The following is a 22106-nucleotide window of genomic DNA, read 5'->3' on the forward strand; positions in this document are numbered from 1 at the left end:
TTCTTACACAAAGCACAGTGGAAATTATTTCTTGGACAAGCACATTGATCAGTGCTCATTCTCCAGATAGTCCCCTACTGTTTAGGCTAGACTGACTAAACGTCTCGATACGGAACGCCTGGGAGGCGCGATCGGAATTATCCACTCCAAAATTGTCGCTCAAATATCGGTAGGGACAGTTCTTTCCATCCAACCTGCCATCTATAGGCAAACATATGCCCATGGCCTATAGAACACTATGTATATGTTCAATGAGATTGATTCTTTCAGATTATAGTCATAGTATTTTATTTTACATATTTTAGAAAATTAAACACTGAGGGACAGATTAAAACATCCTATCCTTTGTCTGTGAGTGAAGGTAAAGAGACTTTTGGTTCAGTATTGCTGAATTTATTTGCAGTAATTCCACAACAGAATATAAAGTTTCACTTTTTATCTGCTTGATTGACTGCTGGAGCCATCATAATAGTCACTCGAGGGGTTAAATAGCCATACTGCATACTAGATAGCTTATCATACTGGCTAATATTAAACAAGCTACTGCATTGTTTTGCTGGCGCACACTCAAAAACGTGTACACTTTACACAATTTAGTTTATATGTCAGCAGATATATTATTAATCTATACTGCTTGTGAACGATGCTGCATTATGTTACAAATGTTTAGTTAGGTTCAATGATTCATATTAACACAGTGTTTGTTATTATTACTGACATAAGCAAGAAATAGACAAAGATGGCTTTTTAAAAGTATAATTTATCTACTTTCGTAGATAGCGTTAACATAAAACACCTGCCTTTTCATATTGTATTCTGTCAATAATTTATCAACAAGGACTGAAATCTTTATTAAACATGAAATATTCTGATTTATTTGGATTTGTTATAGTAAACCTTTTAGTGTCCTCAAAAACGGCATTTCTGTAGACTCTTTAGCAAACCTCTCTGCGGGTTTTTCTGACACGGGAAAGGACTCCTGAAGAGCCCCGAAATGGTTCTGCCTGGAGACTTTTTAAAGAATGTTTGCAATAAACCCAAAATGAAATGAAGAGTGAAAGCATTCTGTGCATGGCTGTGGAAAGGGGTCTGTTTTGCAGATCCCCAGAACTCAATTAAAGTCCATTCAGCCCTGGCCGGGGTGGGAGGGGGCAAATAGCACCACAGTAGAGGAACTGGTGGACTGACTCCATCAAAGCCAAAGAGAAATGTTCATTCACTGGGCGAGACAAAAAGTTCAAGGTTAAGGATGATCAGCACAGTTAACATGTCGACTTGCAGTATGTTTCCATTATGATATTGAAGATTTGGAGGAAATTGAGGCACACACTCATTTTGTAAAATAGTCTTTTAGATTTCTGTAGATTGTTATCAACTTGGATATAATAGTGGACAATTATAAGCATCTTGGCTTATTCTTTGCAGACATCACCAGCCATTTAATTTTACTGGGTCTCTGGTTATTACATTTTGAAAATTCATCCTTTCTTGTTTGGATTGATAGAGATTTTTCTTCATTGAGCACCAGCAAAAAAATAATTATGAACCTACTTGTGAATTCTGTGTTTAACTATCTCTCATTTTTGATTATGTACCTGCTTGGGTACATATATTTTAACTCACATTTACCTATGTAATCACATATGTACATAATTACAAATCTAAAAGCTGGTGAATACACTTTATGAAAAAAGAAACTGGAGTTCAAAAACATGAAGGAAATTCATTAACTACAACAAAATATAAAACAAAGGAATAATTGCACAAGCAGTTGTACCAAATTTCACTAATGTGGCACTATAATATTGTAATAATGTCAATGTCCAAAGAAAAACATCTATCTCCAACATAGTAATTTTGCAGGAGAAGGAAAAACCTTCTTAATTTTTAGTGTAAGTCAATGTAAAAAGATTTTATTCTAAGTTATGGAACCCATTCATAACTCATATCAGATATATATGATATCAGAGAACCAGGTCAAACAGAATGATGTTTCTGGCTATAGCGTTTACATTGCTAAATGTCAGTTTGGTGGAAACAAGATGCTAAGTCATAAAGGTTTTTACACATTTACATGTTTATGTTTTACCCTTTGCAAATTCAGAAGCATGAATTTAATCTGAGATAATTCCATGTATAATACAGCATATCATTCTACTTTACTACATAATGTGAACACAGCAGCTTTGCAATGTGTGAAAAATTGATGAATGGACCAATAGAAATGCTCCAAAATTACTTAACCCTAAAACCAAAGGAGGTTTTTTTTGTTTTTGTTTACAATTTATAATATTAATGTATTATTAATTTTTAACTGATTTCTGCTCAGGGCGGCACAGTGGTGCAGCAGGTAATGTCTCAGTCACACAGCTCCAGGGACCTGGAGGTTGTGGGTTCGAGTCCCGCTCCAGGTGACTGTCTGTGAGGAGTTGGTGTGTTCTCCCTGTGTCCGCTTGGGTTTCCTCCGGGTGCTCCGGTTTCCTCCCACAGTCCAAAAACTCACGTTGGTAGGTGGATTGGTGACTCAAAAGTGTCTGTGAGTGTGTGTGTTGCCCTGTGGGACTGGTGCCCCCTCCAGGGTGTATTCCTGCCTTGTGCCCAATGATTCCAGGTAGGTTCTGGACCCACCATGACCCTGAACTGGATAAGCGCTTACAGATAATGGATGGATGGATGATTTATGCTCAAAGATATTGTTTCCCTCTGTATTGCATGCTAGATAGCTTATCACACTGGCTAATATTAAACAAGAGGCTTCATTGTTTTTGCTGGCACACACTCACCAAAGTTTACAGATAATAGTGACCTGCATTTGCCATGTGTTGTATGGGTATGGATTCAAAGAGATAGCCTAGCCTGCAGAAATTGTAGATATATTTGAATTATTCCTATTCCTAAGCTAAATTTCCCAATTAATGGCTTTCAGATGCTCACTGACAAAAACAGCTATAGAAAATATATTCCTCCAAAGTAAAGAAGATTAAATTATTTTACAACTGTTAAATACTTAATATTTTACCAATATATGCTATATAGGTTTTTAAAAATGTACAAACGTATTCCCAAAAAGCCAACTCTTTTTCTTGGTAAATTTGTAGATTGATCATTTTGTTTGGCCTATATGTCCAGTGGGTATAAGTATCTGAGGCTTGTGGAAGTGTGGATGTAGGTTCTTTCATCCTTGTCAGAGTAAATGGTACTCTGCCGTTTTTTTTCCCCTTAAGCTTTTTCACCTGGACTCAACTCAGTGCTGAAAATCCTTCTTTAATGATGGGCTCCAATATTGATAAGACATATGACTCCTCTCCAGATCTGCGGACTCAGGCAGAATTGGCTGCAAATTGTTCTCAGCACATGAAAAGCACTTCCGTACAGTGATAATCATGACTGAAGGCCGGAGGCCTGCATAACGATATACCTGGAGAAAAGGTCAGCTGAAAGGAGAAGAATGCAGACGAGGAGAATATTAAACTCAGCTATTGCAATATATTATCTGTTATTAGAAACTTATAGTGTTATCTGTTAATATTACCCTGCTGTGGCCTTGTAATTTAAAAACCACCCGTTTTTAAACCATATTATTAATCCCTGAGTGCATTTTAAATGTTTGTCCTGTTTATACTGACTTATCCAAATGAACTTTTTCATGGCTTTCAGTGGCCATTTGCACATGGCGCTATCCATATTTTCACAATGAGCTATCCATTTGCTGTCTGTAGGCTCATTAATGTGCACCGAGGCGCTCCATAGCCAACCACTCTTAATCAAAATGAGCGTTTTGTGCATTTTCAGCTCTTTTTTGCGTTTTATAAATGGAAGTGATGGCATTTTAATAGGTGGGTGTTTTCCGACATGAAGAGACAATTGCATATCATTGAGTATAAGGGGACGGACTAGAGACCCACTGAGTTATTTGTAACTTTGCCGCCCCCCACCTCCAAACCTACTCATTCTCTTCTCTTTTAGCTGATACAGGTAGTCCTGTGTTCCCCCTTCTCTGTATCCCCTTACTCGCTTTCTGCCGCCAGATGATGAATACGCAATGATCACTTAAAAGCACAGCGATGATAAACTAATGAATCAAGATCAGCATTAATCAAAGAGCATGCCCTTACAGAAAGACGAATGGAGATGCAAAAAGTTGCACCGCTAATGATGAAGTGCTAACAATCTGGTGGCGGACAAGGCAAGTGAGGGAAATTACACACCAGGGTTTCATACATCATCTGAGAAGACATTAATATTTCACTCTCTCTCTCTCTCTCTCTCTCTCTCTCTCTGTGACCACTACAACCCCCCCCCCCCTCCAGCACACTGCCTCCATTTAGAGACGTAATCAAAATTCATTACCAGCTCAGCCGTCCTGATTAAACATAACAGGGTCTCAGTTCTTCAGCACGAGCACTGCGTGGCACGCCAACTGTCAATCCCCCAGCCCCGCCCCTTGTCCCACCCATTCACCCCACCAGACCCTCACCCAAGGTTCAGGCTACTTGATTCACTAACAGGATTCTACCACCAGAGTGACCTTCATTATATGCAATTCCTATAAGATATTCAGTGCCCGCGTGGATTTAAATACACTGTGCTGATATTAAAGTACAAAACCATGGACTAGATCTCACCACTAAGTTTGACATTAAGCTCGACCTGGCTTTTTCTTACAGTGCTCTAGAAACAAGCAGGCTTTCCATTAAGACCTCATGAACTCTGTTCCGAGTTTGGAAATGGTGAGTCACGGCTATGTCCCAACACAGTTTTGGGAAATATGTGGTTTGCAGCCGTTCTTTTTTCTATAATGATGAACAAGGTTAAGTGTAATTGACATGCTATTTTGGGATTTTATGTAAGTGTTTTATAAATTTAGTTTGCTATTGATTTATTCTGAAATACCTTAGATATGGAAAATGACCTGAAGCACTATGTCTATGTAGACCATCATTTACAAATAAATGCACTGTAGTATTTTTGACAGATACAAATTCTAAATACACTGTTTCTTTTATAATATAATAATAATATAATATATAATTTGATCTTCCCCATTTATTTAATACTCCAGTTATATTAAGAACCTAAACTTATTTGATTATGAATGGCTTCCCTTAATGATGTTTTTACATATATTAGTATAGCATGTTACTAGTATTTTAGTTTTCTGCCATGAGATTGTATTACCACTATTGAAATATGATGAATTCAGGATATCAATATTGTAATAATTGTGTGAGTCATTTTGAAATGTTCACATTTTACATTTTTATAGCATTTTGGGGCTTACTGATTGGTTTTATACGAGCGACTAAGCTGAGGATTAACATAGTTGTATCATTTTACACATTTGTCTAATTGGCTTTGCACATTTAAACTTTTGAACAGCTTTTCTAAACTTGTAAACAGTCATTAAAACTAGAATTAAAGTCAAAATGTGGAAAGAGAGTCCTGCTGTCATGGTTATTTTAGCTTATAGATGACAGACAGGCTCACCAGATTTTTTATATTGTTCTAAGTCATGATGCCTGGATGTGAGTATGGGCGAGAGGGTACAGCCACGCCTGTCCCACACTGGGTGGGGTGTGGCCTGAGAGAGAGTAACTCTCCTCCATCGGCCTCTCAGGACCACCCTCCATTCTCCTCTCATCAGATCCCAGCTTCAAAGCACTCCTACATCCACTGTGCCAGCGCCTTCTTTTCTCTCTTCTTCAATCTCCCTCTTTATCTTTCTTTTGTCCCTTATTCACACTCCTATTCTCTTTTTCTGCCCTTTCAGTCGGCTTCTGTTTTTTCTTCTTTGTCCTTTCTCCTGTGTGCCCATACGTGTAGTTTCCTGTGAGAGCATGTGAAGAGGACTGAAAGGATATTATATTTTTTTGTATCTGTCATTTTCCTTCTATCTCCCACATGACTTCTTAATCCATCTGAATGCATAGAAGATAATGTTTTGGGCGAAATAACATAAGAGGAAAGATAGACTCCCAAGGACCAATATCTTTATTGCTTGGAGGATAAACGGATTATGTCAGCCGTTTTCTGCCGCTGACAGCTTTTCTTATTAACCGATTTTATTTTTAATCTGCCGAGGAAGAAATGCGGTTTTATGTCACAATAAAACGCTGGTCACATCTAATGCTGCCCTCAAACAAACAGATTCCTCAAAGCCTTGCTGAGAAATTTGAAATAACTTTAAAGAGGGGTTTTGGGGAAGAAGGGGGGAGAAAGTCTTTATCCACAAGCTTGTTCAACGGAGGAGTAAAAGATTTTTAAAGGCCCCCACAGTTGTATACTTCTTTTTTTGGGGGGGGCGTTATACTGTATTTTTTATTTATTCTTTTTTATTTATTTGTTCATTTTGCTGATCAGTGAGGAGAAAGAAAACCTCCATCATTGCAAAAGCTTTTGTGTGGTTCAGTTCTGTGTGTGTGTGTGTGTGTGTGTGTGTGTGTACACACCTACAAAAACAAGTAGCTTTAGCCATGCACCAGAACCATATGGATACTTTTAATGATGATAACAATATTGTTGATAATATAGACATAAGATCCAGTAGTGTGAAGGCTAACACTTCTAGCATGAGTCTGTCTGCGTTTTTGTCATTGTGCACATACCATTTTCAAATTTTTACCATTGGGTGAAAATATTGTGATGTATGAACCAATAGAAATTATCAAAATTATGTTGAATTTAGTCAAATAAAAAGAAAATTTAAACATAAGAATTATTTCTATTTCTGATAAAATGTATTATTTTTGAAATGCAGTGTGAGGTACTGACAGTGTTAGTATACTATCTTATATATATTAGCCACATAGCTGTGTATTAACGCAGAGGTATAGGAGTGTAAATTTGCTCATGTGTTTGGTGTGTGTGTGTGTGTGCAGTCAGGAGATGCTGGGGATCATCTCAAATGAAAGCATTTGGGCAGATTTATATGAAATGGTGTTGGCTGTATGCGTGGGGAGAGCTATCATTAACCCCAGGGCTTTCCCTGTCTGCTCTGCGCTCTCATTTCATGCTCCTGATCTGAGGGTGTGAATTAGCCATCGCCCCCGGCAACCCAACTTAGTTACCGGCTGGACAACATGAAAGAAATACACAGAGCTGCATAAAGAATCCTCTCAAAGCCTCCTCCCTCCCTTCCTGCTCCTTCCAGCTCCTTCTTATTCCACCCCCCAACCCACCAAACCCTTTAAAAAAAAAGCCCCCACCCAGGCCTGGGAGACCTGTCAGGTCGGTAATGTGAGCGCGCTGGGCTCACCTAGACCCTGGCCTGGCAGAAGTGGGTGAGAATGGGGTGATTTACATGGCCCTTTTCTCTCAAGCAGGGCTAAAGTTCTAAAGCAGCTATTGTCCTCTGCTACTGAGCAATAGGCTGAAGCTAAACGAACTCTATGACCCCACTTTAACACTATCATGTTTTAGGCCCAACATACAAACCTGGGCCTTTATAAGCGAGACATGCGGTCACAACCTGACCTCTCTGTGGGTCAGCTTGCTCTCAGGAAAACCTTTTGCAAATGACAGGACTGATTTCCTTTACCTTTTTCTGACAGGTAAGCAATTTTCCATGCACAGGAAGAGATATTTTGAGATTACTGTGTTGTAAATGCTTTAAATTTGCTTGGCTTTTAATTTGATTTCACTGGCTGGAATTTAAGATGTAAGTGTGGATAGATTTAAATTTGAGTTACAGTAATTTACTACCAAAGTGAACTAGTCATACGCAAACACTCTCTCTCTTTCTCTCTCTCTCTCTCTTTCTCTCTCTCTCTCTCTCTCTCTCTCTCACTCTCTCTCTCTCTCACTCTCTCTCTCTCTCTCTCTCTCTCTCTCTCTCTGTCTCTCTCACACACACACACACACTCACACGTTACCAAGTGATAAATGATGAAATAGGAGGCAAGTTGTCTTTTTTTCTCTCAGTTATGGCGTGACTGAGTGTGATCCCTTATGCTGGGTGAGTAAGCAGGCCGCTGGTGTGGTGATGGAGACAGACTCTTAAAGGTATCACACTTGCTCAATTCCACACTATCACTAGTCCTGCACTGGCCAATAATCAGAACATGCCATATTACCCCCTGGCTCAACCCTGCCACCTGCCCTTGCTCACTCTGAAGCCCAAAAGAAAGAAAAACATATGGCTGATTTGGTTCACATTCGTCTAACTTGCAATTTGCCGTTGGATATGAACGAACAGGGTTTGGCCAAAAATATAACTTATACGTCTACATTCTTACCCCATATGCTCTCGGTCACACAAAACTTATTAGGCGTCTGCTCCTTAGTATTCACACTGAAACTGCGAGGCTAAAATAGTTAACAAAGTGTCATCGTATAGTATCAGAAAGTAGCCACTGTTTTTATTGGAGATTAAATATCAGCTTGATATGGGTTGAGGAATTCATGTAATGATGTAGGTACGTCATTTACACAATAACTGGTAAGTTACTTTCCATCCCTCATTAGTTATTTGTCTGTTTTTCGTCACATGACAGTTTTCTTGTAGAGGTCATATTATAAAACATTTTTTGGGGACAAAGAATTCCTGTAGTGATCAAAAGAGATATTGTTATTAACCAATCAGCCATAATATTAAAACCACTGGCCTTGAAGGGAATATCATTAATGATCTAATTTCAATAGCATCTGTCAGAGGGGTGAGATATATAAGCAGCAAGTGAACAGTCAAATGCTACATTTGCCAACCATTATAAATCAGTATGGGTAAGAGTGTCTACTTAATGCATAAATAATGTAATTTGAAATAATATACACCTACACAAAGTGTTTAGCTATAAATGTATGTTAAAACCTTATAATGAAAATAAACCTTAATATATTATAAAAGGGTTGCTATCATACAAGTCAAAAGAACATGTTAAGTTCCAGATTTGTTCCTGAAGCACCCATCATTGCATTTATTTTGTTGTATTCCATCAGCAGTCCTCCTGATTTCACTTAAAGGATTACTGGTTAACCAAACAATGCAGTTCTTGAATTTAGAAGTGGGAAACATGTTAAAGCTTAAGGAGCTGAGTGACTTTGACAAATGCCCAAATTGTGATTGGCATAAAGTTATTTCAGAGGACCTCCAAAACAGTAGGTCTTGTCAGGTATTGCAGCGACGCCCAGGGTTCACTGATGTGTGAGGGGGCGAAGGCTGGTCTGTCTGGTCAGATCGCAGGGAAGAACTACTGGGTGTGTTCACTGTCCCTAGTGCACTAGTGTGTGTGTGTATGTGTGCTTACTGCCACAGATGGGTTAAATGTGAAAGACACATTCTTTTGTACACTGTACAGTGACAAAAAATTGCACATTTCACTTTACCTCTCAATGGTTTTAATGTCATACCTGATTGGTGTATAGTGTATTGGAGTTTTTATTGAGTACATCTGTTAACACTGAAAGTCTTTTATGCCTCCTGTCTATACATACCATCACAGCAGAGATTAGTATTTCATTCAATTGCCAGTGAAAGTCCTGGGGCTAACTAGGCTAACTATAAATTCTACATTTATCAACCAATAGTGTATACTCTCTCTCTCTCTCTCTCTCTCTCTCTCTCTCTCTCTCTCTCTCTCTCTCTCTCTCTCTCTCTCTCTCTCACACACACACACACACACACACACACACACACACACACACACACACACACACACACACACACACACATATATATATAAGAGAACAGGTTGCAGATTTGTTCTTGAAGCCCCCTTCGCTGCATTGATTTGTTGTATTGCATCAACAGCGCTCCTGATTTAACTTAATGAAGCATTGATTAACCAAACCATGCACTGGATGATATCTACACATAATGCAGGGCCTGCCAGAAACAAATACATCAATATATAACCAAGATCTATTGTTTGTATGTTATTTGTATTTATTCTAATTATAAGAAATAGTCTTTAAACTAAACTTTTACTGACAATATTAATAACGTTGAACTAAACCATTTAAAGCTTGACAACGGTATTTAGCACATAGAACATGCTGTGTGGTGATTTGAAGCCTGTGGGTCAACTATTGAGAAATGCTTCTCTGCCTCTAGATGGGCAATGAAAATGTATAAGGTAAAATCATATGTGTGTTTATGAATAGGAGAGTGGTGTTACCTTAAACTGTAAAAAAGATGGCCTTAATATTACGGCAAGCAGTTGAAGCAATATGTTAGTTTTTTTCCAACTAAGATAAATAATCTTAATGAATCAATTAAAGATTGAATGCATTTAACTAATTTAGAGCAATATCGAATAATATAGATCATTCTATAGATCATATAGAGCATGTTTCTACCTCATAAACTTAAGGATTAACCGTCAAACCAGTTGTACAACATAGTAACAGCAAAGTAGAAGATTGACTCTATTGCTTCCAAACACAGTGGTCTGGCCATACAGTGACGTCACATGAGACAGATGAGAGGAGCCTCATAACTCCAGTGCAAAACTACAGAAGCAAACTTTAAACATACAAATAAAATCTTGGCTGATTTACTGTGTATTGAGTGTGGGGGGAGAATTATGCTAAATTTACTTTACTTTAACACTATGTCATGCAGTGTTTTGGCCTTTAGTGGTTCTGTCTTCATACTTTGTTTTGATACCTTTTAGGATTTATGCTAGATTTTAGGTTTAAGGACTAAATTGGTGTGCATGTTTTTAGCTTTTCGCCAGAAGAGACAGCAGTCTACACACGTTTGTATGAGTGTGTGTGTGTGTATTCTGTTGTAAACTGAGTGTAGTAAGAGGCCTGTCTTAGGATTAGTGAGGAGTATTCAGCACTCCCTCTATCAGGATCAGCCATCCTTCTCTGTAGCGTCCCCTGACTTTCAGATGTTTGCATCTAATTTGTGTTTTTAATTGCGGAAGTTTGATTAAACCCAGCCCCAAGTGTTAAATGGCATTAGGCAGTGCCATATGTTTGGTGGCACTATGCAGATATCCATTTCCATAATCATTTTTTTTGCCTGTTTGAGGCAGTCATCTCTCCCTTTTTCCTCTGATGCTGTTATGATTGCATCTGCCCTAACTTAACCATTGCCTCGTGAGTTTTTACCAGCGCTCTCTTTCTGTGACCTTTAATCTAAGACTTACAGAATGCTCCCGACTATCATGGTTGTCAGTTCGGAAATTGTAATCTCCTCTGAAAAGTCTTTGCAAGTGGAGCTGGATTACTCCGAGATAATTAATCATATTCAGTCGCATGAAAACAAATTTTGTTTACATGTTTGGGATTACTCGCAATGAAGAAAAACGAGTGAAAATTCTGCACGGAGCTCTGTAAGCAAGGTAAGGCGTTTAGCTGCATGCAGCGATTGCAAGCGGGAGAAATGTTGGAGGAAAATAAAGTTCTCAATGCTCGTTGAGAACACCTCAGGGACTCAAAACTCACTTTGTATAGGAAACAATGGAAGCGGCCAGGTGAGCTTTCTTTGAGTGAACTGAGAAATAAAAAGAATCCTTTTAGGCTTTTTTTTTTTTTTGCATTCACTGTCTCTGGACTTTCATACAGAACCTTTTTTTCTTCTTCTTTGGCCAAATTGAGCTCTGGTTATGTTTTCTCTCTCATTGAAAAGAATGCATTCTTCTGAAAGAGAAGAAGGAGAAAAAAAAAACATTTCCCTTTTCAATTACCCCCAGCTCCTTCACCTTCTCCATCCTCCCCATGTCTGCTTTCCTCATAGAAGGAGAGAGAAGAGAGGAGGTGGAGGTGGGGGCTGGATGCCTTTCACTGGCATGGCGGCCCCCCTCCTCTGTCTAATTCTCCTCCTATCGTCCTGGCCGCCACTTTTATGCATGAAACACAGAAGTAGATTGAAAGCATTCAGTGGCCATTCAGGCGCTGAAGAAAAGAGATCCTCAGAGCTTTATTAGATATGAAGATCTACAATAAAAATCAATTTCTGGCCTCTTTATGCAGTTTAAATGACAAAGCTTCCACCCATTCAGCCGGCATTGTGTGGCGGAAAGTAATTTTGCAGCAGTGGGCGAGACAAGAGCCTGGTATACTTTCTGACCTGCGATTGCAGATTCTAATATGATACAGACCTACTGAGATAATGGCAGGCACTTAATATCATCTGTGGAGAGGAAGAAAAAGTTATCTGATATCTTTTGGGGGGTTAAACACTTCCATGGGCAGAATACTAAGCAGGTGGAGACGGACAGGGTTTCCTCTGAGCGTGGCCCTGCTATCCTCCAGAAAACACTGGGAAATGAGACCCTGCTGCAAAGTCAAGAGTCATGACCGATGTAGCAGCGATGGCCCAGAGTCCACAGCAAATCAGATAAAGGAGGATAAAACAAGCTATTTGCATACTGACTGCATACGGGCAATGAAAGTGTCCATTTATTTTAAATTTCATTTTGTGGCATTGTTCACTGTGAAATGTTTGACGCAGAAATAATAATAAAAAAGAGTACATGTTGAATTCCTTTTTCTTGTCTTTTGTAATATTAGAGTGTTCTTGGGCAAGCTTGCAGATTTGATGGAAGATTGTTTTCAACAAAAGCCTGTCAGTGTCTGATACTACCAACTGATAGGCGCTTGAGGAAGAATAGGCAAACTGTACAGCTTTAGTATAATTACACTGCACTCACATACATGCACATAGATAACACTGATAGGCTTCACATTATCAAGGATAGGATTTTTATTAGGTATTTTGCTGCTTACCATCTTGACCATCAAAAATCAAACCCGTCGACATTTATATTTACAATATTTACCATCAAACACAATACTCATTTGCAAATGCATTAGAATTGCATTATAAAATAAAAATACTGTGTTAGTGTGCAGTAAAATACAGTTACACTGAATAATAGAATATGTATTATGCAGTCTTCCGTTCTGGCAAAGGAAATAAAATAAATTAACTACATCTAAACTGAAGGAAATTAAAAAAGGAAGAATAAGATAAATAAATAAAAAGTATAAATAAAAAAATAAAAAGATAAAAGAATATATTACATACAAATAAGGTAGGATGTATTTAACATGTGCAATTAAGGCATAGATTAAGGCATCAGGTTTAAAAAGGCCTAGTGTGAGGAACAGTCTACAGTAAAGTGTCATGTGTATAGTGTTGAAGTTGCAGTCCAGTGTTGCGTGTGCATGTGCAGGTTGGAGCTAATCACACAGCTGGATGGCTAGTGCGTGTCAGTCATGGTCAGTCACAATTCTGATTGCCTGTGCATAAAAGCTGTTTCTTAGTCTTGTCCTTCTTGATTTCACACTCCTGCACAGTCTTACAGTCTGATGGTAGGACCGTGAAGAGGCTGTGCTGGGGCTGTACTGTGTCTTTAATGATTTTCCGTGTTCTTCTGATGACCCTACTGTGATCAATGTCTCTCAGTCACATGTCAAACCAGAACTCTCCAGTGCTACACATGCAAAGCCCTGTTCCCACACACCTGATTGATAATGACATTAAAATTCTAAAAGATATGGGTTAAAATTTAAATTATTTGTAGTTTAATTAATCATATTAGCTTGTTAGCTTTGGCTAGTGTGTTAGCATTAAAGGCAATGTTGATGATCCTGGGGAACTACTCTTCTCTTGTTTCTTTACGTTCAAAAGCTCATAATCTTTTAAGGTGGAAACTCATTTGTAACTTTAGTTGTAGTTTTCTATCACTTTGGTATATAGGTTACAATAAATTGATAATTGCAAGATATTATTGATCTTATAATAATTTCTTAAAGTTCCAGAAGTACCCTGACCTACTGAATTAAACATCTTAAAATACCTCCTGATGTCAAGCTTATATTGTTCCATCTACGCTGTTATTGTTCCTTTTTTATTAATACAATAAATAGCAGCATTTACTATGACAGCTGATCTTGGAAACCTTGGTGCACTTTACTGTAACATGAACTGTTATGGGTGTAGATAAGTATTAGTGTCAGGTAATATACTGATGTTGGCGTAGCACGCTTCCTATCTAATGACAAATGAAAATGAAACGACAGACTCAATATGTTTATATTTGCATATGACTGAATGGCCATTTGCCTGTTGGTTTTATAAATGGCGGTATGCAGTGGGGTCTCAGAGCTGTTGACACCGGGTAACAGTGAAGAGCATGTCTGGGTGAAACACATGTGCTGGAGAGGAAATCTTCCCCAGAAAGAGCTGGCAGTGCTTATCAGGTGTAAGAGCCTGGCTCTGTTAATAGCATAATTCGATAGGGGGAAAGCGGCCCGCTCCATAGTGCCACAGAGGTAATCTGAGTGAGTTTAACACGAAATTAAAGGCAAGACTGGGCTCATGTTAGTTTTAGGCACATCCAGAATAGGGTTTCAGCTGCCTGCCAGATAAGCACTTAAGACATGCTGTAAAAGTATATGCTGTCTTTTCTCTCCCAGCTTGTGCAAGATATCGTGCTACAATGAAAATCGTATTATCAGCTGTTAGTGTGAGAACTAGTCTTAGCGAATACTAAACATTTTGCTACACTCTGCTATTACTTTTTTTTTTTCAGACACCGATAGGCTCCAAACACTAGCCTACTGCCATTATTTCAAGTTGCAATACAATTGCAGCTATTCTTTCACAGGCTTTTTCATATTTTATTTCTTTGAGAAACTGTGACTAAATTGTTAAACTGCTACATCCCATGCGATAGACGTCCCATAAACGTTTCTGGTGTTATTTTCCTCAGTGTGGAGATAAAACGTTGAGGTGCTCTAATGAAATAAGACTTTGCTCCTGTTGCCGTCCCTCTCTGAAGGAGATGCGGCGATGAATTGACTTTGCGAAGCCCCATTTCCAAGGGCAGAGGAATAAATATCAGGCTCTGAATCCTCGCCACCACATCAGAGCACGTCGTGCCTGCTACTGAAAAGCGATTGTTTTATTTTAAAGTCCCTACACCAAGACAAGCTCTTATTTCAAATTAAACTTTCAAGGTCTTTGAGTCATTTATTTGTGTCAAAAGTGGGACAGGATGAAATTCAGGGTAACAGCAGTAAATCCACAGTGGACATAAAAGATGACAATGACTTTTTCACGGCATCTTCCACCACGACTCGATGTTGTTTGTTCACCAAGCAGGGATGAGAAATATCCAAGATGGCCTGATTCCATTCAGAGGCTTAAGACGTGGAACAAATGCTGCTCAGAGGGGGAGTGTTGAAGCGTCTTTGTTTTGGCATTTGCCCTTTTCAGGTACAAGTGAGACTACATCATGCGTCCTTGGGGATACAGTTCCTAATCCCACAGCTGACCACCAAACAAACAGGCACTGATTCACAGATAACCACTTTCTTGATGTTTCTTATAAAGACCAACGGTGGACTGACTTTGGCAAAAAAAAAAAATAATAATAAAAAAAAAAAGTCTCCCAACGCCCCAGAGACCCCATCACAGCGCTGACTGAAAACAAAGATGTTATTAGCTAGCTTAGTCACTATCTTCCTTCTGCACTACACCTCCCATGGCACCACTCTCTCCAATCAAGGCAGCTTATTTATGCCATTATTTATATATTTATTTATTTATTTATTATTGCCTTCCTTTTCTCTCCTTTTTCCAAGAAAAACACATCCTAAAAGGATTACGTTGTTCAAGAGAAGTGAAATAATTATCAATGCTTCTGCTGCTCTAATTTGCCATGCATTCTCTTTTTCTCCAATGCAAACCTTATTATTAACCGGCGTGTTTGAAATTTGAACGGAACACTGGATTTTATTCAGCAGATAATGTTTGTCTAACAGGCTAATGGCTCTAAAAGAAAGGAGAATGTTCTTTTCAGGGTTCACTCTCCACAGAGAATTAGCTACATGCAAAGGATGAGCACAGTAAAGTCATCTATCGTTTTAGACAAATAGAGCATGAAGAAACCTTACGATGAAAAGGTGGGTGAAAAAACGACAAAACAAAAGGCTCCTTTCACAAAGGGGTATTATCATGATCAATAAAGTACAGAAAGTGCCATGTTTGGCTGTTGGAAGCACGTGCAATTGCAAATAAAGCAAATCCTTCCTTTTAGTGTCTCGGACAAAGCAGACAGGATTGCTTTGAGGTGCTATATTCAGGTTCTTTCAGTTCCCGAACAAGGAAGAGGGTAGCACGGCAAATTCATTTAAAGGATTGCCAAGACATGATCGACACTTGTACAGACGGGAGGCATCGTGACAATAATCATTTACATAGACATTGTGCCAAGTACAAAACACACCTCCTGTCCTATTTTAAACACGTCTGTTTCTTTGAAATATGCAAACGCATTCAGAAATATTCAGCGTTTGTTTCTGATCTCACTGACAGACGAGAAGAAGCAGCAGCAGTACCAGAGCGCTGACTCATTTTAGGACCATGATAAACAAATTCTGAGATGCAACAGGGCGTTTTATTTTCTAAGATGAAACATTTTGCAATGCATTGCTACTAAACTGCTGCTGAACTCTTGACTCTTTGCCTGTACACTAGTTGCTATGCAAATGCCAGGCCATAGCTTAGAGGTTCACACAGTATGGGTTTAGGCGTAACATCATGGTCCAATGTGTTGTATGTGTCTGATGTTGACCGCAATTCAAATTCTCTGTTTCGGCTGCATCCCTGTGCAGAAGTGCAAAAATGAGGCCTTAGTGCTGCACTGAAAAACTCTGAGTGACTATGCATTCACTATCATTCTCTCCACTGCTAGCACCAGACGCTCTCTCTCTCTCTCTCTCTCTCTCTCTCTCTCTCTCTCTCTCTCTCTCACACACACACACACACATTCTCTCTCTCTCTCTCTTCTCTTTTTCAAAAATAAATCAAAGAGGGTATTAGGCGGCAGGGTTATCCCCGCCACTTTGCTGGAGGCTGCCGTTAATCTGTGCGTTTTGGAGAAACGAGGTTAGTTAAGCATTTTAATGGCCCTAGTCCTGTGGTAATTAGGCCTGGCCTGGAGGGAGCTCTGCTTGAGCCACTTGGGCCCTGAAATGGAGCCAGGGAACTAATGCCCTCGCGCACACACAATGGTCCTGAACTAATTCCCTGAGTAAACATTCTCTTCCCCTTCTTTCCATAGCACTTCCTCCTTAAAGTCCTCAAAGAGCCCTTTCCCTTTTTTTCTCTCCCCTTTTCCTCTTTTCGTTCGCGCTTTCTCTCCATCCGCCCTCCCTCTTATGACTGGTATTTTTGGAGAGTAGATTTTTCTGTGTGCCTTGTTGTTATTTTTCTCTCTCTACTGCCTTTTTATTTCTTTTTAAATCCCTGTTATTCATTTCATTTCTTTTTCTTTTTTTCCTGCCTTCTACCTATACCTCTCTCTTGTTTCTTATTTTCATCTAACTCTCCCCTGGCAATTTGATCATGCGCTTGCATTAACAGGTACTGCATCAGAGACAAAAGCCGAAATGGCCTGAACTGAGCAGGCTGAACCGGTTGCCCTGTGCTTATACTCTACTAGAGCACTTGAAGCTGAGACAGTGCTTCTTCTTTAAAGCACAAAAGTACCTCCCCCAACCTTCTCTCCTTCTCTCCCTCCCTGTTTTCTCTTCCTTCTTCTCTTATTCTCTCCTGTCGCAGTTAGGCACCACAGGGCCCTGTCTGCCATTGTTTCGCCACATTAAAAGGAAGACGTCACTCTCTCAAGTACTGTATATCTGCTTGAACTCACAGTAGTTGTACTCCAGATGATGAAACAAATAATGGCTCCAGTTATTAAACCACTCACAAATGAAAAGATACACAGACCTTGGTGTGATCCAGTCAGTGTGATTTGAATGGTATGTTCACTGTTATAAAGGGAATTTCAAGCATTTGGTTTGTAGACACTACCTTTATTAGAGCTTCTTTCCACTTGAAGACACTTGCTTCCAGTTTCTCAAAGAAAATGAAATGTTGGTGGTCTCTGACTTTTACACAGTACTGTATTATCTTCCCACGGGCCTCCTAAGTGTATAGCAGTAGCTAGGTTTCCATTCATTTTATCCAAGGCAAAGAACATAACTTTTATATTAGATGATATGATGACATAAAAGGCTTAGTGCTGGTTAATGTATATTTCCTGTGCCATTAGATTTATCAGAGTAGTTTGACTATGCTCTCCTGACAAACAATGCACAGAAGGGAACTGAAAAGCTGCTCAGTATGAAACATGTCTCTGTAGACTCTGTAGACTATTTTTCCCATTTTTACAAATGTTTAATTCATCATCATCATCATCATCATCATATTCTTTGCCGCTTAAACCATTTCTGGGTTGCATTACAAATGTTTAATTCCACACCTGAATTCAGTTGGATGGATTGAAACCAGACTTCTGTAACACCACTGTACAGTATAAGAAAACGAGTACTGCACAGACACATTTTTGTTCACTACAGGTGCAAGCAATGTAGGTGCACTGGTGACACTTTACAACATTCATGATATTTAAGACAGTAATAAGCCTTACTAAATGGTAAGGTAGTGTCATAATGAATCATTAAATAATGATAATAAACAAGAAATAGCATTAACTAGCATTCTATAAAGATTTTTAAGGCGGCGGTTGTGGGTTCGATTCCTGCTCCGGGTGACTGTCTGTGAGGAATTGGTGTGTTCTCCCCATGTCCGCGTGGGATTCCTCCGGGTGCTCTGGTTTCCTCCCACGGTCCAAAAACACACGTTGGTAGGTGGATTGGTGACTCAAAAGTGTCCGTAGGTGTGTGTGTGTGTCTGTGTTGCCCTGTGAAGGACTGGCGCGCCCTCCAGGGTGTATTCCCCGCCTTGCGCCCAATGATTCCAGGTAGGCTCTGGACCCACCGCGACCCTGAACTGGATAAGCGCTTACAGATAATGAATGAATGAATGAATGAGTGACCTAATAATTTAAACGTATTACAGTCTTATTACTTAAAACTCTTTTAAGCACTCTTAAATAATGTACCTTTATTGTAACATGTTATCAAGGCACCTTCAAAGGCACACAAGTGGTCTTAAGGACCACAACATCACTGTCTTGATTAGAAAGGAGTAGCTGGGTAAAATATCAGTGCTTTAAAATGAAAAAAATCTACATTTGAATAGAACATGGTAATTCCTTTAAGCAAAAGTTACCAAAGATGTAGCGCTGAGGGTATCAATACACTTACAATGGACGGTATCCACACAGTCATGTTTTTTCTGAGATTGCAGCTATACTATGTACACGGTATGTTTTATCACCCGTAGGTATGGTAACCATGCAAATGTTTGTGACATTCCAGTTGTGCTAACAGTGTGCTAATACTCTACCTGATTCAGGTCCGGAGTGTATGAGTTCATATCTTTTGTCCTGTTTCTTTGTTGTGTCTACAGTGTGCCATTATAGGTGGCTTCAGATCATCAGAGTTGCGCTGCTTTGAGTGACATGTTGGCCCTGAGGTGTGAGGACACTGAGCCGGCTCATCTTTCTCTCAGCTTATTCGGACTGGATTCTTTCTCAATGTCATCTTCATCTCTCTTTTCTCTCTGAACCAAATGCTGCCCTGGGCTAAAGTGTCAGGTACTGTGAGTATGTATGTGTGTGTGCTTGCTTGGGTATGTGTGTAAGGGTATGTGTTGGTGTTTGCAACTGTGATTTGGTGTTTGGTTCTGTGTGTGTGTGTGTGTGTGTGTGTGTGTGTGTGTGTGTGTGTGTGTGTGAATATTTCTGTGTTTAACACTCTAACATATGATGTCTTATTTTGCATGCAAGATCAGTCCATTCTGACACAAACCCCGCAAACTGCTCAAATTTGAATATTTGTTATCACCGATTCACAGTTTGTTGCTAAGGAAAGTCTCCTATTTTATGCTTTAATTGTCTGCAATTTGTCACTGGTGATTAATTAAGAAATATTAATGATGAATGTCAGGCAACGACAATGTTCTCAATTGCAGTACTCATTCACTGCATTTAAAGAAGCGCTTCTGATTGTCAGAGATATGCGTGAATATCCTGGAAGTCTATATTTCATTCATGGGTAAGTAGCACGTGAAACATTGCAGTGTTAGATATTATTTGAAGAACGTGTGGGGGTCTGTGCTTAGTGGCTATTGAATTTTTAGTTATCCATTTTCATCTGTTCCACTTTCTCTCTCTCTCTCTCTCTCTCTCTCTCTCTCTCTCTCTCTCTCATGCTCTCTCTCACGCTTTCTCTCTCTCTGATTGGGGCCTGCACTGAGCAGATCAGGATTAACACCATGACTCGATAAAGGGGTCAGAGGTGGCCAGTTATTTTATGTGTGTGTGGGTGTGTTTGTGTGTTGGAAATAGAGAGACTGTGAGAATCACAGTGCTTGGATAACAGCCAGAAGCGTTTTTGTGTCAGTGGGTGATGTGTAGTATCTGGTTGCTAGTGTGTGTGTGTGTGTGTGTGTGTGTGTGTTTTGTGCAGTAGTGTCCATGTTTATAGCACGTCTGTCTGTCTCACTATGGTTAGAGAGGGCCACTAGCACAACTGCTTGGTCAGATATGCTTGTGTGTGTGTGTGTGTGTGTGTGTGTGGGTGTGGGTGTGTGTGTGTGTCTGTGTAAGCATGTGTATGTGTGTTGGGTGTTGGACGAGGCTGGGAGGCGGAGGTGGAATTGATGGATAAGGTTAGCCGAGCTATCAGACAGGAACATCACAATCAAGCCGTCAGCTCAGTGCCCCCCTCTCCCTCACTCTCTCCCTCTCTTTGATAAACAGAGGAATAGGATTACAATTTGGACAGGTCCTGGGGCATCAGGGGAGAACCGGACGGCCTTTCAGTCGGCCAGCGCACCAAGCACGCAGAGAAAAGCTGAAAAAAAAAAAAAATAAATACAGGCCTCCCCCCATTTTGACCAGTCACACACACACCCTGGACTTCCTCAAGTGTTTACTGTATATCTGTGTGAGTGAGAGAGAGAGAGAGAGAGAGAGAGAAAGAAAGAGGGGGAGCAAGAGAAAGAGAGAGATGCAGAGTTTCACAATTACCTGGTCTCAGTTGGAATTATGAAATTTAGTTCTCTTCTTTTAGTTTCCGCGGCACTGGAGCTATGACTTTAACATAGCTGACAAGTAACCTCACATTTATCTCAGAACAGCCAGCACAGGTCAATCTGCTCACATCGATCCCTGCCCATAAACACACATCCACTAAAATCCGACATCCATGTGTTTTGGATGGATACCACAATGTCATAGTGTGTCTTAATAAATAAATAAATAAATAAATAAATAAATAAGACCAAAATGTAAAAAATGATATACACCAGCACACATCATCGACACGTCACCACCACATCAGTGTGCCTGCTCTGTGGTGGTCCTGATCTTTGAAGAACAGTATGCAGAGCAACAGATGGACTACAATCCGTAATAATACACCTACAAAGGGCACCTATATGGTAAGTAGAGCTGATAAAATGGACAGTGGGTCAAGCAAAGGATTTTAATGTTATGTCTGATCTGTTTATTTGCCGTTACTCCACCAAGAAGCTTTAAGATGAGTGTGTGATGGTTTATGCAGGCTAAATGAGTGCACAGCAAATTCACCCGTGTTACATCAACACTATTAATGTTAAATTAACACTGAGCGTGTTGACAAGTTTACATTTTTACACTAATGGTGTTGATTTAACATAAACTGCATAAACTAAAGAAGCTAATTTGTTTAGATTTATAAGAAATGTTGACAACCACATGTCCCTGTAGATCTCATAAAAATAAATAAATAAATAAACAAATAAATAAATACAAATTAAAGGTAGGTCTGCTGGACAGAATAAAGGTTGTAATACTGAAAAAAAATTGAGTGGTACTTTTTATGGAAAGCACTGTTTAGTGCCTTTCCCAGACACAATAAAAGATAAACACTGCCACATTCTTTTGCCTGGAAATAAAGAGAGAAGGGTTTGTAACTTTTGCACTGTATTACAGTAGAGTTCTACAGTGTGAGGAGGTGCAGAGAGATAAGGAATGTTGATAAGATGACGGCTATAGAATATGATAGAAGAATTTTAAATATCAAGCACATTTGGGATCTGTTTTTAATTAAGACCCAATCAATTAAGTCTGCAAAAGAGACCTTGAACTTCACGGCAGAGTTGCGTCTCAGATGAGAGATAATTGAATAAATGCTGTTTACCCCTTCCGAGAGTACGTCTTTGCTGAAGTAGTAATGATTAATAATTTGGT

General features: G+C 39.4%; 1 long non-coding RNA gene across 1 annotated transcript in view; it reads left to right on the forward strand.

Annotated features, from left to right (window-relative positions):
* The window catches only part of LOC136690890 (uncharacterized), a 97137-nt gene extending 77679 nt beyond the window's left edge, over positions 1–19458 (forward strand). The window contains exon 3 of the long non-coding RNA XR_010801802.1: positions 19280–19458. This is a non-coding gene — a long non-coding RNA (uncharacterized lncRNA). The remainder of the gene's footprint in view (positions 1–19279) is intronic.
* Positions 19459–22106: the final 2648 nt, after the last annotated feature.

This window comes from Hoplias malabaricus, chromosome 3 (assembly GCF_029633855.1).
Source record: "Hoplias malabaricus isolate fHopMal1 chromosome 3, fHopMal1.hap1, whole genome shotgun sequence".
NCBI classification, from domain to species: Eukaryota; Metazoa; Chordata; class Actinopteri; order Characiformes; family Erythrinidae; genus Hoplias; species Hoplias malabaricus.